This window comes from Lynx rufus, unplaced genomic scaffold (genome assembly GCF_022079265.1).
Source record: "Lynx rufus isolate CCGP_SWC_20201006 ecotype Redwood Valley unplaced genomic scaffold, mLynRuf1.p SCAF_1, whole genome shotgun sequence".
Lineage (NCBI taxonomy): Eukaryota > Metazoa > Chordata > Mammalia > Carnivora > Felidae > Lynx > Lynx rufus.
In genome coordinates this window covers 151520743-151540441 of record NW_025814823.1, presented here as the reverse complement: position 1 = coordinate 151540441, position 19699 = coordinate 151520743, and the positions used below count along the sequence as shown (strand labels likewise).

At 37.0% G+C, this 19699-nt stretch overlaps 1 long non-coding RNA gene across 1 annotated transcript; it reads left to right on the top strand.

Annotated features, from left to right (window-relative positions):
- The first annotated feature begins 1365 nt into the window (after nucleotides 1-1365).
- LOC124519002 (uncharacterized) lies at nucleotides 1366-19435 on the top strand. Its single transcript, XR_006963967.1, has 3 exons — nucleotides 1366-1551; nucleotides 3158-3431; nucleotides 17086-19435. It is a non-coding gene; the product is annotated as an uncharacterized LOC124519002 (long non-coding RNA).
- The last annotated feature ends 264 nt before the right edge of the window (nucleotides 19436-19699 follow it).

Below are 19699 nucleotides of genomic sequence, written 5' to 3'. Positions count from 1 at the left end.
AGAATCAAAGAAGTTAGGGCTGAAAGGAACATTAGAGGTCACCTGTGATGAAATCACCTATTTACATGGAATTAAATAGTTAGAGAAACCATAACATTTTCATAATTAAAAAAAAATAATGAATGTGTAAGTTCAAATAAAATACCCTGAGAATACACGTCCTTAAAAAAAAATAGAGATAGCTCCAGCCTGATTCAATAAATTAAGTACGTAACTAGTGTGTAATGATTTTTTTATAACTTAGATAAAATAAATAATAGACAGATTTAGAGCCTCCAGGTATTACTCTCAGAACCTTTCTCAAGACAACCTTTGTTGTCTCTTCCAGCTGACATTTCTGTATCCTATTTCCTCAGACTTATCTTCACCAAAGTGACCAACAACCTGACCAACAACTCTAATTACTGCATTAACTCTATCTGTTTAACAGGTTAATCCTAAAATGGTTATTTGCATTTTAGGCCACAAGCTCTCAGGACCCCAAGAAGTGGATAGGAGAATATCAAACAGTTGACAAATAATGAGAATAATGTTCAGTTCATAAAGGGTTTCAAATTTATCCTCAGGTGGCTATCTAGTCACATACTGGTGATAATCCTTATGGTGGAAGTTACTGGATTACAAAGATGATGTTTGCCACCAAGATGATGGTAGGGTTTTGTTAGAATCACTCAATTATTAAATTGTTGTTCACTTCACAGAACTGCTAAATAATAATCAATACCACTCAGAGAATGACACCGTTCCTTTTCCAAAACATTTTCATGATGCAATTTGCTGGGAATGGGGAAAGAAATCGGTGGGAAGTGTGCCTTTCTTCATGAATGTACACATCTTACTAATTAAGCCATGTGTTGTAATTTTATCTAAGCAAGCAGGAATGCACATAAAAGCGCTTAAATTGTACCATAAGAACTTGATCTAAAACACAAGCATGGAATAGAACAAGAATGGTAAATTATCACTAAGTGGAAGGTGGTAACAACAGTCGTTCAAAATTCATAGTCAGCACGGCAACACTACACAAATTAAAGCCCCAGGCATACTCTTCATTTGGGCGGCAGAGCGGAACAGACCCACACATCCATGCTTAAGAATTCTGTCTATGGAGGTTTGTGACAGCCACCAAGACAAGCAAAGAAACTCACAATATGGCATATTTTAGCGGAGAGTCATTCTTTGGCAAGGGGAGATTGTCTCCATCGTAACTGTGGCCTAAAAGACAATACTGCTGTGAAAATTCCAAGGTTTCTGTGACAATCTTTACTGCTCCGCTGTGTTTCGAAAGTCATTGTCACTCCATATTTCACTGGACATTTCCAGTGAGTCAGCTACAGAATCCAGAGTTGCTAATGGTTATCTTCCATGGTCAAGTTTTCCAGAATGAGCCAGCAGTGGAATGGCATGTCCTGAGACCAGCAGACCCACTGGTCGCAGGACAGGTGTTGAAGGCACCTAAGCAGCAGGTCCACTGAGAAGTCAAGTAAAGATTGGACACATCTGGGACCTCCATGGGGAACCAGTGGGAGCTACAGAGATCCAGAAGCAGAGGTTTTTAGATCGGGTGTCTGTCTGTCTGTGTGTCTGTGTGTGGCTTGGTAGTGAAGTACCCAAATGTTTTATTTATATATTGACCCCATGCTTTAATCTTCATATGTGCTCACCTCTAAAGGCGCACACTAAGGTTTTGGGAAATTGGATGGTGTGTATTTAACAGAACGAAGACAGGGAAAGGATTTTGTGAGAAGGAGAGAAATGGATAGGTGTGTGAGAGAGTAGAGAAGGAAGCAAGGAACCCCTAACAAGATTAGCCTTAATTCAAGGTGAAGCTAGATGAGATGGAACTATACTGAAATGTTCCACAAACAATTAAACCTTTTTCTTAAATCTTCTATTTTTTTTAATATTACTTTCTCTGACATTCTAGAATCAGATTATCAGCTGGCATTTCTCGTTTCTTTCATTTTCCTGAATCTAAACATCCTGTAATCCCAAATTGGAGGAATTTGTTCCTTCTAATCTCCTAAAGGTGTGGAACAAACAAAAGCTTGTTAGAACAGTAAAATGAGTAGGCACTGTGTGGGGAGAAGCATTAAGCACTTTTCTACCATTATTGATATTGTGGACTTGTTTGCTTTGAATTGAAATCCCCTTTTGATTATCTCTTAATTCCTTGCTATGGTCTGAATGTTTGAAATACTGGTCAGTTGTTACATAAATTATTAGTATTTTAGGCTTTACAGTTAATTTTCTCTATGAACTCAAGTTCTGAGCTGCAATGAATACTTTTAAGTAAAAATGGTGGGCAGGTGGTTCTGCTATTTTTTTATGAGTTGTCATGTATCAGAATTAGTTCTCCTATATGAAGTGTTATGCTAAAAGCAATGATGCTGGCTCCACAAAATGAACTGCACATGAAAATAAGCACATTATTTAAGGTAAATGAACCTTGTGAGGGCTCTTGAATGTCAATGATTTGCATGGAGAGTGTTTTCGTTTGTAGATAGCTTTCCCAACACGTCTGTTATGAGAGATTCTGAAGATAGGTGAGCTCTCACTAATGATGAGAGGCTGGGGTGCAGATGTTGTACAAAGCTACATCTCCATTAACAAATATTTATATGGCACCTATCATCAGCCAGGTACTATGCAAGACCCAAGGACCATGAAAATAAATATGCTACCCCTACATCAAAAGGCTCATAGTCTAGCTTGGGAGATAAACATATGTTCAAGTACTGTACAGTCTGATACAGCATGAATAGAATAAATGCCAAAAACAGGGATAAAGCAGAAGGACCTCCTGACCAAAGAGATGTCATTTGAACCCTATCTTGAAAGAGTGGATACACGTCCCAAAGGTGGATAAAACTGAAATGCTTTTGTGTCAGAAGACATTCTGGCTATGGTCAAAACATGGTTAATATTCAATAATTCATAGCTTAGTGTAGCTATGAAGTAGTGTAGATGATACCAAGAGTAGGTGAAGCATGGAACCGTTCTGTGCCACGCTGAGGAATTTAGACTTTATCATGTATGTGACAGCAGGCCATGGTAGCTTCTCAATCATATTTGATAATCCATCAAAAGAACAAAACATGCAATTTAAAAATTTTGCGATGTACTTCGTTATACTCTACCCTCACTCTCTTTACAGGTGTTTGCACATCCCCGCTCTCCAGAAATACAGTGAGGGCAGAGTGGCCCTGGGCCTCTTGTGGAAGACTCAAGCCCTGGACAGAAAGCCTCTCCAGTCCTAGGGCAGCCATTTATTTTAAACCGAATTTCACTCTCAAACCCTGGCTAACCTTTTGCAGCATACCCAAATGACACAGAATCCAACCTACCAGGAAAATATCCCTGAACACTGGAAATATTCAGTAAAAGGGATTTCATCTTGCAAACCCAGAAAAACATAATAAAACTTTCATGTAAGTATTTATAACATGATTGATAACATCACTTTTGTCTCATGAAATTCTCAGTATCATGAGAAAGTTCAAAAGCAAATGAGAAACAGTCACATCCTCCTTCATCCCCCAGTAAAATCCAGTCACTTTGCAAATTGGAGTTTTATGGCCTTGAGGAGTGATAGGATAATGGGAAGTGCAATTGTTTGAGTTACTTACATGATATATTTCTGATATCTCACAGAAGTCGGTGAAGAATAACTTATCTTCACTTCTCTCCTGACAGCTACTGTGTCAGGAGGTGGCTCAAAATGTGTACTAAAGAACGTGATTGCAAGTATTTACTGAGAAAAAAAGAATTTCTTTTCACTCTGTACATACAAATAATGGTATTTTTTGTCACACTTTGCTTTTGTCTATAAGTGACGTAAGTATAAATGGATTGAACCAAAGCCTTTGGGAAGATATTGGCAGCAAGAAGATCTGAGTTCCTGAAAAATTATGCACTTCTCGAATTAAAAGTAAATTCAAAATTAAAGAGGCTGAGACCAAAACTTCAAAAAAAACTCATAAATAAGATACTGTTAACTTATTTCCATTCCAAATGCTGTTATTCAAGTATAAAAAGTCATTATCAATATAATTCTAATGGAAGTATATAAAATTAAAATATGTGAAAACGGAACTCAGCAGGAAAAAAAGAGCAAGTCCATGTTTTTCCTGCCTGCATGCTCTTCTCTATTGATACATATTTTGCTTCTCTGTATTTTCTCCAACTCTTTTTTTATAAAGCACTCATTTTTTTTAATCAGTTGTTTAATCAGAGGATCTAAACACTCTATGGGAAATGTCTCCTTTCTTTTCCCTCGGCTACATGAAAATAAAGATGCTGGCTCTGGCAAATATTTCACAAGGATTTCTGCTACCTAATAAGCTTCATTGACAATGGAAATAAGACAGGTTATGCAATTATATTGGTTTTCACATTATTTCCATTAGCAACTTTTTGTTAACTTTTCAAATTATGCATTGTTACCTTGACCCGTTTTTTAGATGCCTCACTGGATCTGAAAGGCGGTAATTTGGAACTTAAAATTTGAACTTTCAATTGCTATATTTTTAGTACAATATAACAGTATTCACAGGAAAATGTGGATCTATATTAGAAAATAAAGAGTTGTTTCAGAAGCCACTACCCTTTTTGGTTCAAATCGCTTTTTATCCTTAATTTTTCCTAAAAGAATTTCTTGCTAATATATTTAGGTAATTACTTGCTTGGGCCATTGGATTAATTTATTTCACTAGTGGGATTTCAAATTGTGTGCCTTTGCTAGTTTCAAGAAGGAAAACATTTAAAAATTATGTATGCTAATTGAACCTTACTGTATAAGTGTATACTTGTTTATTATGATTTATAGCACAAAGGTTTCAGACACTATACATGGTATTCTGATTCCTGCAAGAAATTGTTGAGATTCAGGAATCATGAACCATGCCTAAGTTCTTGGAAACTATGTGTCTGCTATGGTGGCTGTTGGCTCCTGTGAATGGAAAAAAGTGCCACAGAGAATTTCAACCAACATGAAGCAACTGTTCCAAAGAATGTGGCTTAAGATTTTCAAAGACAAGTCAGACAGTTAAAGCATGCAGCTGTACAAGAAGGTGACCAAGAATAAGAATAGATGAATCAAATAACAAATGCATTACGAGACAGGTTTGAATTGCCAGGACTAATTGAAGGCTTGTATTTTTACCTGAGAAGCATTCATATTTTAAAAGAAACTAAATGAAAATAGTATAAACATGCACAGAACAAATTACAGAATTGAGCAGTAGCAAATAAAATGGTTAAGTAAATGATGTCCAAATCAAAGTAATGAGAGGTTATCAAGTTACCTTGACAATGGGAAATACCTAAATCCTGTATGTTCTTTTGAGGATAGCACATAGGACAAATTTAAATCACACTAAAATTTCATCTAAAATCAACTACAAAATTCTCCCAGAATAAATTAGCTTCCAAAAATCAAACATTTTCAGAGAGCCTATAAAAAAAAGATAAGTGTGAAGTGTAGGCCTTCTGTGGAATCACCAAAACCTCTTAGCTCTTTATTCTTCCTTCTAAAAAGTTTCTCTGCTGAAATATAATTTAGAGAACATGCAGAAAATAAATGTAAGACGGGCCAAAAAAGTATGAGGGCTGAAGCTCCAATGACAATTTAGAGAATATAAATATTAGACTTCAACTCATCTCTTCTTGGTGAACGCAACTCATTATTTCCTAAGGAAATCAGGCTTGACCAATACCATTGTGAATTACTTGTATAAATTAAATATGCCACTTCTATAGAAAACTTTAGGTCAGCAGCAGATGTTGGTAAATTCCTACAGAAATGCATGCCCAGAGAATGTTTTTTTTTTTTAAATGGCAGAAATCTGCTAGCTATTCCTGCCTTATCTGCAACAGCTGAGCAATCTTTCAGTGCCACGCGGAGACGGAAAACTTGGCTCAGATATAGCGTGGACAAGCTTGCCTTAATCACATTGCTCTTTTACATGTGCACAAGGACATCAACATTGACAGTACAGAGTAAAGCAGCCATTTGCTGAAAACAACTGTCAACGTTGTCAAGTTTTTGGAACCTCTTATAATGTGATTTGTATGACAAATCTTGTGGCATTTTGTTTGTCAGCAACAGTAGTGAATTTCCATGTATCTGGGAAGGCAGGGAACTGTTCAGAAGTGGATTGGGTTTCTTTACACAGACTGCGTTAAAGGAAAACAGTTATTAATTTTAAAATGACAGATTTCAAATATATCTAGAATTTTAAAAGTGGAATTTCATTTAAGATATCACACAAGTGTATTTTCCCCCTTCCACACAAACCTTGAAAATTGCAATCATCATTCTATTTTCCTTTGTTGCACTCCAGGTTTCGAAAACTGTTACGGGAAAAATATTAATATTTTCTGAGACTGGAATCTGTAGCAGTAATTACTAGGGTGTGTTCTAAGTGACAACAGTAGGTTCAGTCCTTTCCTCGAGAACTAGGTGTGCACTGCCATATGCCTCATGAAATCGGATATAACAAGTTATAACTAATCTAGCACACACCAGTGTTACTCAACAATGTACCTATTAAGAGACTATTATAGAGATCTTATGGTTCATTAGTTTTTCAACATTTCCTTTATTCCTACTCTGAGCTGCGTTTTCATACAGCTATCCCTTAATGTGCTTCACTCATTTCTCCTCAGCCAAGGTCCTCCTCTGCATGAATGGAATCTGCTTGGACATGCTCTATGGAGACCATGTATCCCTCCCTCTGTCCGCCCCCCCACCCCACCCCGCCCCCCACGCACCTGCCAAAATGCCCTTGGGTGTATGATACCAGTGTACTTACCTAGCCAAAAAAATCTCAGTTCTTTCACATCTACACTAGTTATGGTTCCTTTAGAACAGGTCTGACAGTCTAACGAGAGAATCTTTTATATGATTGCTCTCATGTGGATATGGTTAGATAATTCTAGAAAAGATATTCTCTCCCTCTGTTATGAGGCTTTGACCTTCTCCTTAAAATATGCTGAACTTAATGTGTACAATCACTGTTATAAATAGTAGGTATTCAATGTTTTTTTTATTGAGTTGATTTCAACCAAAATGATAAATAAAATTAAGACACTTTTATCATTGAAGAATGAGTCCTTCAAACTGTGGGATATCCAATTCTCTCTCCTGTTTTCCCTCCCTTTATTTTCTGTAAGAATACCAGAAAAGGCACCTAAAGTAACAATACAAATACAATGCAAGCCATAAACACAAGCCATATAAGTGACCTTAAAATTTCTAGCAGTCATATTAAAAGTAGAAACATTAATTTTGATAATATATTTTATTTAACCCAACATATCCCTAAGGTAATATAAAATATTCCTTTGTCTTTGTATTAAGTTTTTGGAATCTGATATGTATTTTATACTTATAGCACATCTCAAATAGGACTAAGCACATTTCAAGTGCTCAACAGCCCCACTTGGCTACTGGTTGCCACAATGGACAGCACAGTTCTAGAGACCTCAGTTCCAGCAATGCTTTGTCCACTTGCTTATATGACTTCCGTTAAGTCCCTTTTCTATTGAGTCTTGTTTCCTCCATCTATTGAAAACACTTTAACATCACCTGTCCTATTTTATCTGCAGGCAGTTTGTGACAAACATAGGGAAAAATACATTCAAAGGTAGTTTGAAAACTAGTAAGTTCTCTACAGTTTTAATTTTTATTGCTATTTCCTCTTTCATTCCCCAGAATTCTCTCACTTGCCCTTTTTTTTTTTAACTGGCTGCTAGTTAAAATCATATATGGGAAGGCTTGATGTGTTCTATGGTTTAAAAAACTACTGTCAAATGCTTAAAGTACCAGCCTTTTTCTCTCAATAGCAGTTTGCCTTCATGAAATCCCAAGCTCCAGATAATATCAATAGCTTGCCTTTTCTGTGATAGACCCTATTTCTGAAAGACACTCACATTCCATAGTTTTGGTGCCTTCTTCCATCATCTAGTTGGGCTTTGATACTTCTAGACTAGCGCTTTGCTGAATGTCAAAGACAATGTAGAGATAAAAAGGCAGGACCTCTGTTCCTGGATTTATTTTAAACACCCAGCATATTCTCTATTTATAAAAACACTTAAAATTGAAAATTATGTATATGGTTGAACTTTCAATCACTATATTTTTAGTACAACCTAAAGGTGTTCACAGGAAAATGTGGATCCAGATTAGAAAATGAATAATTTCATAAAAGCAACCAACCCTTTCTAGTTCAAGCCTCTTTTCATCCTTAAGTTTCCCCCGAAGAATTTTTTTAGCTAACATGTTTAGCTAATTACTTGCTCATGGGGAGGAAATGCCTGGGTAAGACAGCTATTGTTCCATTTCTTTAAATTCTGAGAACCTCCTTTGCCATACCATGAATCTTACTGGTTTTTCTCCTCCAGATTATTTCACATTTTTACCATTCTCTCCCTCCCTCCCTCTTTCTCTTTCTGTCTCTCAGTCTCTATGTGCCTTTCTCTCACTCTCCCTCCCTCCCTCCTTCACTCTCTCTCTGTCTCTCTCTCTCCCCCTTTCCCTTGCCCTCTGAATCTCCTTACTAAATATATTTTCGGACTAAAGCTAAACTATAACCACACCCCTTTCCTTTCTCTGGGGCAGCTTGTATTTAGTATCTGGCAGGCTGTAAACTGATGGTAGCAAAAGAACTTGGAATTTTTTTGTTTACCAACAACCAGCATCCTATAACCTATAAATATGTAATTGAAAACAAATTATACATTTAGTATATAAAATATATTGATTGTTAAAACATCATATAAATTAATCTAGCAGAATCTAGAAGCATGACTGGCTACCCAACTCATCTACTCTCCCAGTGAAACAGAAATCTATCTGAACAGTGATCTAAATGTTGTGGGGTTTTTTAAATGCTTTTGAATACGCTCTTAATCACCATTTCCAGTGATGTGTCTACATACCAGCTGCAGCCCTGCTGATTAGAGCATCAATTCCAATTGATTTTCTAACACATACTTGCAATGTCTATTGTATCTCATTGCACACTGTACACTATTGGTATTTAGCCAAAGTTAAGAGGGAAAAGAAAGATTTTGTGAACCGAATGCATGGGCCCCAGGGAATTCTGTAATTCTCAGGAGAACAGAAGAATCAGGTATTCAATGTCACACTAAATGGTTTCTTACCGTTAATGTGTTTGGTGTCCACAGGCTCAAATAATTCTCTTGTCCAGAGCCAGGGTTACTCAGCTGTATAATAACCCCTAAAGTCTCTCCTCCGAAAAGGACTCAGGATTCATGACTTTAATTTTACCACCGATAATATGAAAAGTATACTCCATATAGTACTGAGCAAGCATTCACTCTCAGCTTCCTTCCACTATAATGAAATTCTAATTGTTTCTAAAGTTTAGGAAGGATAAAATGGTTAATCTCCATGATGACAAAAGGAAGCCAGGAAAATAAAGTGACACACTTGAATGAACTGTGAGGAAATAAAGTGCACAACATGCGATAATGCCATGACTCTGTGTTATTGCGCATTTCTGGGCTGAAAAGATATGGTTTGATGGGTAATTTGTCATGCTGTGCAATAGAGAACAACAGTAAAGAGACTTCAGACAGAAGAAAATTACACAAATAGTAGGGTGGAAAGGTATAATTGAAGATGGCAAAAGATTGAAAGAAAGACATTTAAAATTACTGTACTGACCTACTAAATGCACTTGGGCGTGGAATCCTGGCCTCACAAGAGGAGGCATTAAATGACTCCGGGCTGTGACACGACTGCAGAGCAATGCCAATCTCCTGAGCTCTCGGAGAAGAACAGCACAATGCACAGCCCACCGAAAAGCCTCGACCTGCTTTCTTTCCCAGGGGAGCCTGGGCTTCTGGTGAACTTAGGGAAAGTTTTCTAAGGAAGTTTTGTTTTGTTCTGTTTTGTTTTTAAATGAGGAGTCGATTTAATTTGGTGTTTGAGAGACTTAACTCCTCAGTTTTCTCAACTCAGTAAATCTCCACTCGGTAAAACTGCAAAACCAGTAGAGTGTCTTTCTAATGAAATCATGCAAAAGCATTTGGCTTCTCACATCTGGTTCAGTTTCTTCAGGACCAAAGAATCCAAGAGAAGGACACACTGTGTGAAACACACCCCTAAGTGTGGGGGGGGAGGAGATGCAAGTAAGAGCCCCACCACTTCCGCAGGCTCATTAATCATGCACAACTTGGAGCAAGTCCCTTAACCTCACCAAGCCCAAGCCTCCTTCCCTGAGAAGGACAAGCATGGACCAGATACCTTCTGAAGATTTTTCTTTTATTATTATTATTTTTTTAATGTTTATTTTTGAGAGAGAGAGACAGAGTGTGAGCAGGGGAGGGGCAAAGAGAAAGGGCAACACAATCTGAAGCAGGCTCCAGGCTCTGAGCTGTCAGCACAGAGCCCCACACGGGGCTTGAACTCACGAGCCGAAGTTGGACATTCAACCGACTGAGCCACCCAGGCGCCCCGAAGATTTCTTCCAGTCCTGTATTTCTACTCGAACAGCAGAACCTCCAAAAAGCTTCTCAGTAAAGGTTATTTCCTTCTCCTTGCCAGGCTCCTAACGCAGGGATGTCTCAAACAACCATACTTTGTAATGGCTCAGGTCACACATCCCTTTTGTTCCCTTAAGTTAGAGAAATATGCCTTCTACCAATCATGCAAGATGATTACATGGGAAACAAAAGTCATAAAGATCTATTTCTTACATAAGACTGCAAGATCACAATTTATCTTTAAAAGTTGATCCTTGGGCGCCTGGGTGGCTCAGTCAGTTAAGCGTCCAACTTTGGCTTAGGTCATGATCTCACGGTTTGTGAGTTCAAGCCCTGCATTGGGCTCTGTGCTGACAGCTCAGAACCTGGAGCTTGTTTCGGATTCTGTGTCTCCCTCTCTCTCTGCCCCTCCCCCAATCATGCTCTCTCTCAATCTCTCTCTCTCTCTCTCAAAAAATGAATAAACGTTTAAAAAACTTTTTTTTAAAGTTGATCCTTAATGGCAATAAAAACTTATTACAGAAATATGACTTTTTTTATCTAAAGGAAAGTGCAATCTTTGATAATGATGCTAGATACTAAATTTTAAATAAGGCAGTAGCATTTTTGCAATTTTTAATTATTACTATCATGTCTACATTGCCCCCAAATTTCTTTCAGGAAGCAGATATCTCAGGGTACCATCTGTGTGATGTTCCACAAACTGCTCAAAATATTCTTTCATTGGGAAGTGTCCTGAATGTACAATAGGTAGAGTTTAAAATGTATAAGTATTATTCATAATTAATGAAACAATGATTTGCATGTTTAAAATAGATTTTATAACTTGGAGAAAGCTAAATAAGCCTAAAAATTAGGACTTAATAAAACCATTCTGTCTAGATGATATCAAAAGTAATACATTAAATTAAAGAGATTTTAAACTTGGAAGAGTATATAAATTTAAAAGGTGTTCACAAAGACTATGTAAAATGGACTTATGACACACTCTGGGAAAACATTTAGATTTGCCTTAGAGATCTTTAGAGGCCCACTACACAACCATGCTGTCCCACAAACATCCTTATATAATAGATAGAATTTTGGACTAGATTTTATCATGAGACATTGTTATTTTTTCTTCTGTTCTTATATTCATTTTCTTCAAGTTAAACATTCCATATTTTAATATTTGGTATGCTTTATACTTGCAAATTTGAATACTGATGATAATGAGCAACAGGTACTGAACACAACTATCCAGAAACATCTTTTCATCAATTCATTTCAATATGAGGCTTAATTTAAAACTTCAGTGGAAAACGCATTGTAATTGAATCTAGCAAAATATTTTCCCAACTTTCAGGGACTATGATTAGTATATTACACATAACAGAGCAAATGAAATGTAATTTCTGACTAATGTCAATAAAAATCATGTAAAAATTATTTAATTAGAAATTTCAAAAATCATAAAAGTAGAAGAAACACCAGAAAGTCACCTATGTTGGAGTTTTATACTTATAATGTTAATCTTTTGAAGGATGTAGTGAGCAAAGACTCAGTCTTCCAAAAAACAAAGACTCACCCATCCAACAAATAAAGTCTCTTCCTGCTTTGGGATTATATAGTGTATGAAAACACATAACCACACTCAAGAAAATTCTATTCAAACTAGTTAATCATATGAAAGTCAAAAAACTCTTTGAAATCCTCAAGACTCAGTTCTACTGCCTGAATATTATAACTATTTATAAGAAGTTTAGTCAAGTCCATGAAAATCATTATCATTTTGATCAATATAGGAAGGAACATGTCTAAATGCTGTCATTTAACAAAATAATAATAAGTCATTCACTCATTCATGCATGAATCATGCACTCATTCATGCACTCATTCATGGTAATGAATATTTACCAACTGTCTATGATGTGCCAGGCACTATGCTAGGTACCAGGAACAGAGGGGCAGTTATAGAGACCATGGACCCTGCCCACAGAGTCTAGTGAAGAAGAGCAGGCAGTTGAATGAATAGCAATGAAGTGGGCGATGTTAAGATGGGATAAACACAGGGAAATGTGAGGCCATGCAAGGCTCTGTGAAACCTAGTGGGAAGATAAGATAAAGTTGAGACCTGAAGAATGAGTAAAGGTAGCTGATTTTGTGCAATGTACCTTCTTGCTTCTGTCTTTGTATTCATTTCCTCCATTGACTACGTGTCTTTCCCACCTCCTCATTTCTTCTCATCTTCTTGGATTTAGTTTGGGTAGCATCTCTTCAAGAAATCCTTCTCTGAGGGGCACCTGGGTGACTTAGTTGGTTAAGCAGCTGACTCGTGGTTTCAGCTTAGATCATGATCTCATGGTTTATGGAATCAAGCTCTGCATCAGACTCTATGCTGACGTGAGCCTGCTTGGGATTCTCTCTCTCCCTCTCTCTCTTCCCCTCCCCCACCCTCTAAATAAATAAATAAATAGATAGATAGATAGATAGATAGATAGATAGATAAATAAATAAATAAATGTTTTTAAAAAAGAAAGAAATCCTTCTCTCAACCCTCCATCTCTACCAGTCTAGACGGGACACCCCACCTCAGTGCTCTCACTAAACCCAAACATATCTGCACCCACCAGTCCTCTAACTGCCTATATAATCTTGGTCTCTTAGGCTAATAAAATCCAAGAAGAGGTTTCTTTGAAGCTTCTGAGAAAGCTATTCTAGCTCTTCTAGAAAGCTTCTGAAATAGCCCCTTTCACTTGATAGCCATCTTGCTACTAGCCACTGATGAAGCTGACCCACAGAGTAAGGAAAAAGAATGCAAGGAAAACTAAGTCAAAACTACTTGACTAAAATGTCCTGAATTCCACTCTGCCCCTAGACTTTCAGTGGTGAGAGCCAACAAATTTCCTTAGTACTAAAGCCAATTGGATTTGGGTTTTCCATTACCTACAGCCAAAAGCAGAGGTACTAATAAAACATTAGGATGGGAATCATGTCTTTTTCCCTTAGCATCCAATCCACTATTTAATCCATAGGAGTTGTTCAATAAATGCTTCTTGAATAAATGAACTAGGTAATTCAAGGAGAATATCTAATAATGAAATAATTAATTTCATACCTAAATAAAATTGAAAACAAATTTGGTTTTAAAACTATATTTAGAAAACTTGCCATTTTTAGAGGTTTTCCTATATTGTAAGGAAAGTACATCTTGTCCTCTGCTATTCCAAGCCTCTCCACTCAGAGACTTTCATCTCACCCCTACTGTCCCCTTCATGCCCGCAAGGCAGTTCCTTTTACTCTCTAATTACCCAGTGTCCTCATATTTCTCTACCCACCCCACTTTCAAATCTTGCTATCCACAAAGGACTGGTAAGCTCACTCACACTGAGTTGTATGGATCTGATTTAAACAAAGCGTTCCCATTTCTAGAGATATTTGCAAAATCCAAATATTTTAATCTCTCATTATGCAACTTCAGCTATGAGCAAGCAGGTAAAGGAGGCATTTGTGGTGCCTGAGAGCCAGCTCTGTGGCCATGCAACAGCAGGAAGAGGTGCCTGATTTCTATGAACACAAAGACAACTCCAGACATTGTCATCAATGGCCAGCCCTACAGATCAAAAGGAACCCACTCTTGTTCCTTTTCTTTTTTTTTTTCTTGTTCATTTTCTTAAGACAAATAAATCCAAGAACCAGCAAATCATGTGACCAAGTGACACACATGCTTCTAAGAAGTTCTGGCTGTAGACTTCTTCCCTGGGATAAGATTTAACACCATCTGGTCTGTATCCCATTTGGAACTGAGTACCTTCACAAGCAGAAGCATCCATAGTAAAATCCCCCTACCTCTAAATCCTATAGCTAAATAAACAATACTTGATTTACTCCAACAATGAACAAACTCAAGGTGTTATAGACCCCAAACTCAGATAAAACTAAACTCTTAAAAAATAAAAAAGTAGATGTCTGTACACAAGTGTTCCAATCTAGAGCAATTAAAAACTGTTTTGGCTACCTTTTATCTTGCAAATCAGATATTCCAGGGCCACCTTTATTTCCAAACATAAAAGCATCCCATTGCACACCTCAACAGAATTGCCTGTGTATCCTTAATGTCTTTCCAAGCAATTTTATGCAGTCAGCACCCTATACATTAGAGAAGGAATAGATATATGCTCTATGGGTTTCTTATAATAGCAATGAACCTCATAATCAGACCCATTCTTTAATTTTGCTTACTTTTATATGCAGCTGCATTAATACTACATTGCCAGACAAAGACAAGAATGAACATGAGACTTGAGTTTAAAAAAAACAACAACAATATAGCCATCTAAGGAGCAAGTGCTGAGCTTGTGAAAAAAACAGCTCCCATTTTATTAAATAATAGTGTTCATGCAGGGATGTCTGAAGTACTCTGCAAGGCTAATTAGGACAGATCAATGTACACTTACCTCTCCAGAAGGCTGAAAGGTGTGTAGTGACTATGTATCATTAAAAATTTACTTGACCATGGGCATCAGATGTTCATGAGAGAATGACCCTGGTGAGCACTCTAAGTTTCCATTTTACTCATGTCATCCTCAATGCATCAAAAATGCTGTAGACGCCATTACTATCACCCAGCCTCATAGCAGCTGATGTGCTATATATGTTTGAGAGGGTGGTATCAATTAACTATATTATCCATAAAGCCATACTTGCAATTACTACCACTTCACAATTTATCATTAACACATTTGGCAGATTTTTTTTCCAAAGTAACATTTATTTAAAGGTTAATCAAAATTCTTAGAACAGCATTTATTATAATGTGATTTTTGATAATTGACTAAATCAGTGGCTCTTAAGAAAAACACCCTTGTCTCAGTCCTGCTCAGTATACGCCACAGTGCCATTTGGGGAAAAGAAATACATATTAGAAATGTTCATTTCAGACCTCGTCATGGAAGATCATATATTAATGTAATCAGGTGGTACATTTACATGCTCATTAGTAATCCATCATTAGTCCAAATGCTCACTATTAGGAATAAATGTACAACGAGTTATTCAGAATACCCAGAAATAGTATTTCTTATTTAAACATTCAGAATAAGCTGACTGAAATAAGTGCACACCTTGAATTTGAACTTTCAAGGCACATCACTAAAGTCAATCAGTTATGTCAGGACACTCTTCTATAATAATCTCAGTTATAAAATTCCTACCCCTCCCTAACAGTGGGAGTGGAGTTCCAATATCTGAATCTTTCAAATTCACTGTAACTGCAAAAATTCCTGATGAAGTATGTGTTTAAATTTTATGCTTTAATACATAGCATGCCACTAAAACAACATTAGTTATGCTTTATGCTGTTTAATCATATGTCAAAATCTATAAAATCTCTTCTAGAATGCTAAGGTAATTTAACTGCAATTAATCAATCAAGGAAACAAATAAAATGTAATAAATGCCAAATAATGTGAGTTCTTTAAAAACAAACCACTATCTACACATTTATTCTAAAAATACTTACCAACCAACACCATTGAAGGAAAAAGAGAGTGAAAATTAGGCATGTTGAATCTTTTTCCCATTAGTACTAGCTTTCTCTAAACTGACAAATATTTTAAAGAGGTCTCTGGCATGATCTGAATTTCTATCTAAAATGTGAGCGGTTTGAGGGTCAAAACTTACCATTTTTATCCCCTGTGTGCAACACATTGTTTTAATCATAATATGTGTTTAGTAAGTGTTTATTGAATGAAAGAATGAATGATTCCAATATCCACAAACTAGCTTCCTTCATCATAATGTTTAAGACCTACAACAGCAGTCACATTCTTTCTTCTGGCAAAAAATATACTGTATTATACTTTGCTGGTATTTAACCAAAGGTAGTGGCACTCTCTCCATTGATTCTTTCCTTTTTTCAGAGTCGGTTAGGAGCAAAGAAAGAAGACTAGTGGATGTGTGTGTTTGTAATTCTTCCTCAAATGAAAACAGTGGTGTTCTTTCCAAGAATGCAATGTAATAGTGCGATAGAACTAGATTTGAGTCAAGACTAGGAAGGCCAATTATAAGTCATGACTCCAGTCAGCAAGAATTTATTAAGCACCAAATGCATACCCTGCACTATGTTAGTAACTACAAAGATACCAAAGGAGTCAATAGCATGCCCCTTGCTTTCTAGACCATAGTAAGAGGAGAAGACATATATATGTTCCTTCAGTGAGCATTACTGACTACACTTTACTCCATGTAAGGCACTAAAGGGGAGAAGAATAGGCAACAAATCTCAGTTTTCAACAAGGAGATAATAAAGAAATTAACCAGTAACTGTATGTCAAGCAGAAAGTCATGATTACCTCTGAAAAACTACAAACTAATTCCTATTGGAACAGTGGGACAGAAAGCTGGTGAAATCATGGAAGGTGTAAAGAAGCAATTGGCATAAAAAGAGATCAAGAAAATTTCCAAGATAACATAAATAAGTGTATGCACTAGTGATGAGAGAATTGAAAGTAAGCTTCCAAAAGTTTTCAGAAGAAGTTGCTCACTTTCTCGATAGTGACTAAATCTATTTTGTTCTTCTCATCAAATTAGTGTCGGGGACACAAAATGATAACTTCTGGATTAATGAACACTCCGGACAAAGAACAATGAAAAGTCTGCCTTTCAAGGTTCCTGGTGATAACTGTAGCTGTGATATCTCAAGAATGAAAGGATCACAAGGATATCACAACAAACCAGAGCCATCCTGTCCACTGCTACCTCATCCTCCCACATGATGCTAGTGAGCCCTCGAAATCGGACTGATCCAGATGGAGCTGTGCTGTAAGTGTAAAATGCACACTGGACTGCAAAGACTTAGTTTAAAAAGAAAAAAGAATGTCATCAATATAGAAAAAAATGTTCACAACAATTACCTACCGAGATAATATTTTTGCATAAACTGAGTGGAAATACGTGTTATTTTCACATGTATCTGTTTACTTTTTACTCTGGATACTAGAAAATAATTGGGCAGAACTCAAGTCATTTTGAAAAATAATTGTTTGAAGTACTGCATGCTAGAAAGAAAAGAACATTCAGCAACATGCACTGGTATGTTAATACAATTTTCTGATAGAAAAATGCGATATAACAAGCCACTCGATATATCCCTCCCCAAAATACACAGTTAGGAAAACAAGAGCATCTCTCTGGATGAACTGAATCTTCTGTGCCACTCTGATCTAATAGTAAGTAGCATCAGTTTCTTTCCGCCTCCATTTTTCTCTGATTGGCAGAACACTTGGCCTAAAATTCAATTACCTCAACTGTAGGCTTCTTAGGGAGGGCCTTGGTTTTCTGGTTCGGTTTTACCCCACTCCCTATTTATTACTCACCTTGGTTCTGCCCCTTACTTTAACAGTCTTATTGTAAGTTACCAAAAAAGCTATTTGGAACTAAGAGCTAAATAGCAAATAAGAAAGTGAATGAACTCCTTACTATGGTGTGACCAGTGAGACACCACTGTCCAGTGTGGGGAGACTCATTACATTGGTGACCCTTCTCCCTGTGACAGGCATGAAGCACAATGCACACTTAGCAATACTGGGCCAGTATTCACATTTAAGATCATAAAAACAGAGCTGACCCCATCAATGGCTATCACACAAGGCTCAGTGAGATAGACAGGCACAATATTCAAAGGGCACAGTGAGTCCTGAAGTCATATACACAGCTATAGGTAATATGGTATCATCTTAGACAGAAATAAGCGACTATCTGGATACCTAGAAGTCAGGCAGTGGTGGTCATTACCAGAGCTGACCATATACTGTGAGACACCACAGCACAGAGTGAGGACATAGAGACAGCACTCAAGGATCCAAGGAGACAGCAGAGACCTAGTCCCATGAAGAGACAAAAGGGTAACATTTCTGTGACTATGGGCCACCCAGGTCCCTGGACGAGGCCCAGAGTCATGGCCTCTCAGATATAGGGGACCACACAGATTCAAGGTGAGAATGAGCAGCAATATGGAGCCCAGCAGTTGTAGCTGGGCTACCAGATGTGCCCACTGAGGAAGAAAAAGTCAAAGGCTCTACATATGCTTCCTATTGTTGTTGGATTTGGTCCAGGGACTGATGGGCTTGGCTGCAGGTGGGAGCACCAGTCCATTCAGCGAAACTTTGTTCATGCAAATGCAGGGCAAGAAAGGGAGATGGCAGAGGTGCCTCTCTTATAAAGTGGAGGAATAATACTGGTTCCTATGCAACTCTTATTCCAAAATTAATGTTTCAAGGATATTTAAGCTACCTAGAAAAAAAACGCTTCCCAAATAGCCTGCCAAATTTATGAAAAATCCACTGCTTCCTGTTAATCCCTATTCCTTTCCAAGAAATGCTTGTAATACTATTTAATAGTGTTATAGATTTAGACTAACACGGTATAATCTTAAGCCTGTAGGAAAAGTACAGAATATGTGGAATGTTATATAACCTTAAGAGTCCTTATAATAAATTCATTTTAAATAAGTGAATAAAAATAAGAAATAAGTAATAACTTTCCCAGATATACAAAGATAAGACAGGATATAGAAAAGATCATGGTCATACAACAGTCAGGACCACACAGTCACAAATTATTAGAAGACAAGAAAGAAATATTCTAAATCAACTATACTACTGACATAGACTTGTATGTTTTCTTAAAACTGTTAAATGACTTAAAACACACACAAAAAAGGTTTATATTTCAGAAAATCAAAATTAACAAAATGTTAAAACACACAATTAACAACAACAACAACAACAACAACAACACCAAACAAAAACAAAAGCAATGCGGAAAAGTCTTAGGATCTGATTAATAATAAATGACCTGTTCAATCTAAAATGTATTATTTTGGGGCGCCTGGGTGGCTCAGTCGGTTAAGCGGCCGACTTCAGCTGAGGTCATGATCTCGCAGTCCATGAGTTCAAGCCCCGCGTCGGGCTCTGTGCTGACAGCTCAGAGCCTGAGGCCTGTTTCAGATTCTGTGTCTCCCTCTCTCTGACCCTCCCCCATTCATGCTCTGTCTCTCTCTGTCTCAAAAATAAATACACGTTAAAAAAAAAATTAAAAATAAATAAAAAATAATAAAATAAAATAAAATAAAATAAAATAAAATGTATTATTTCTAGCTCCGCAAAGTTTTTAAAAACTGGACCAAGACACTACCACTTCATCA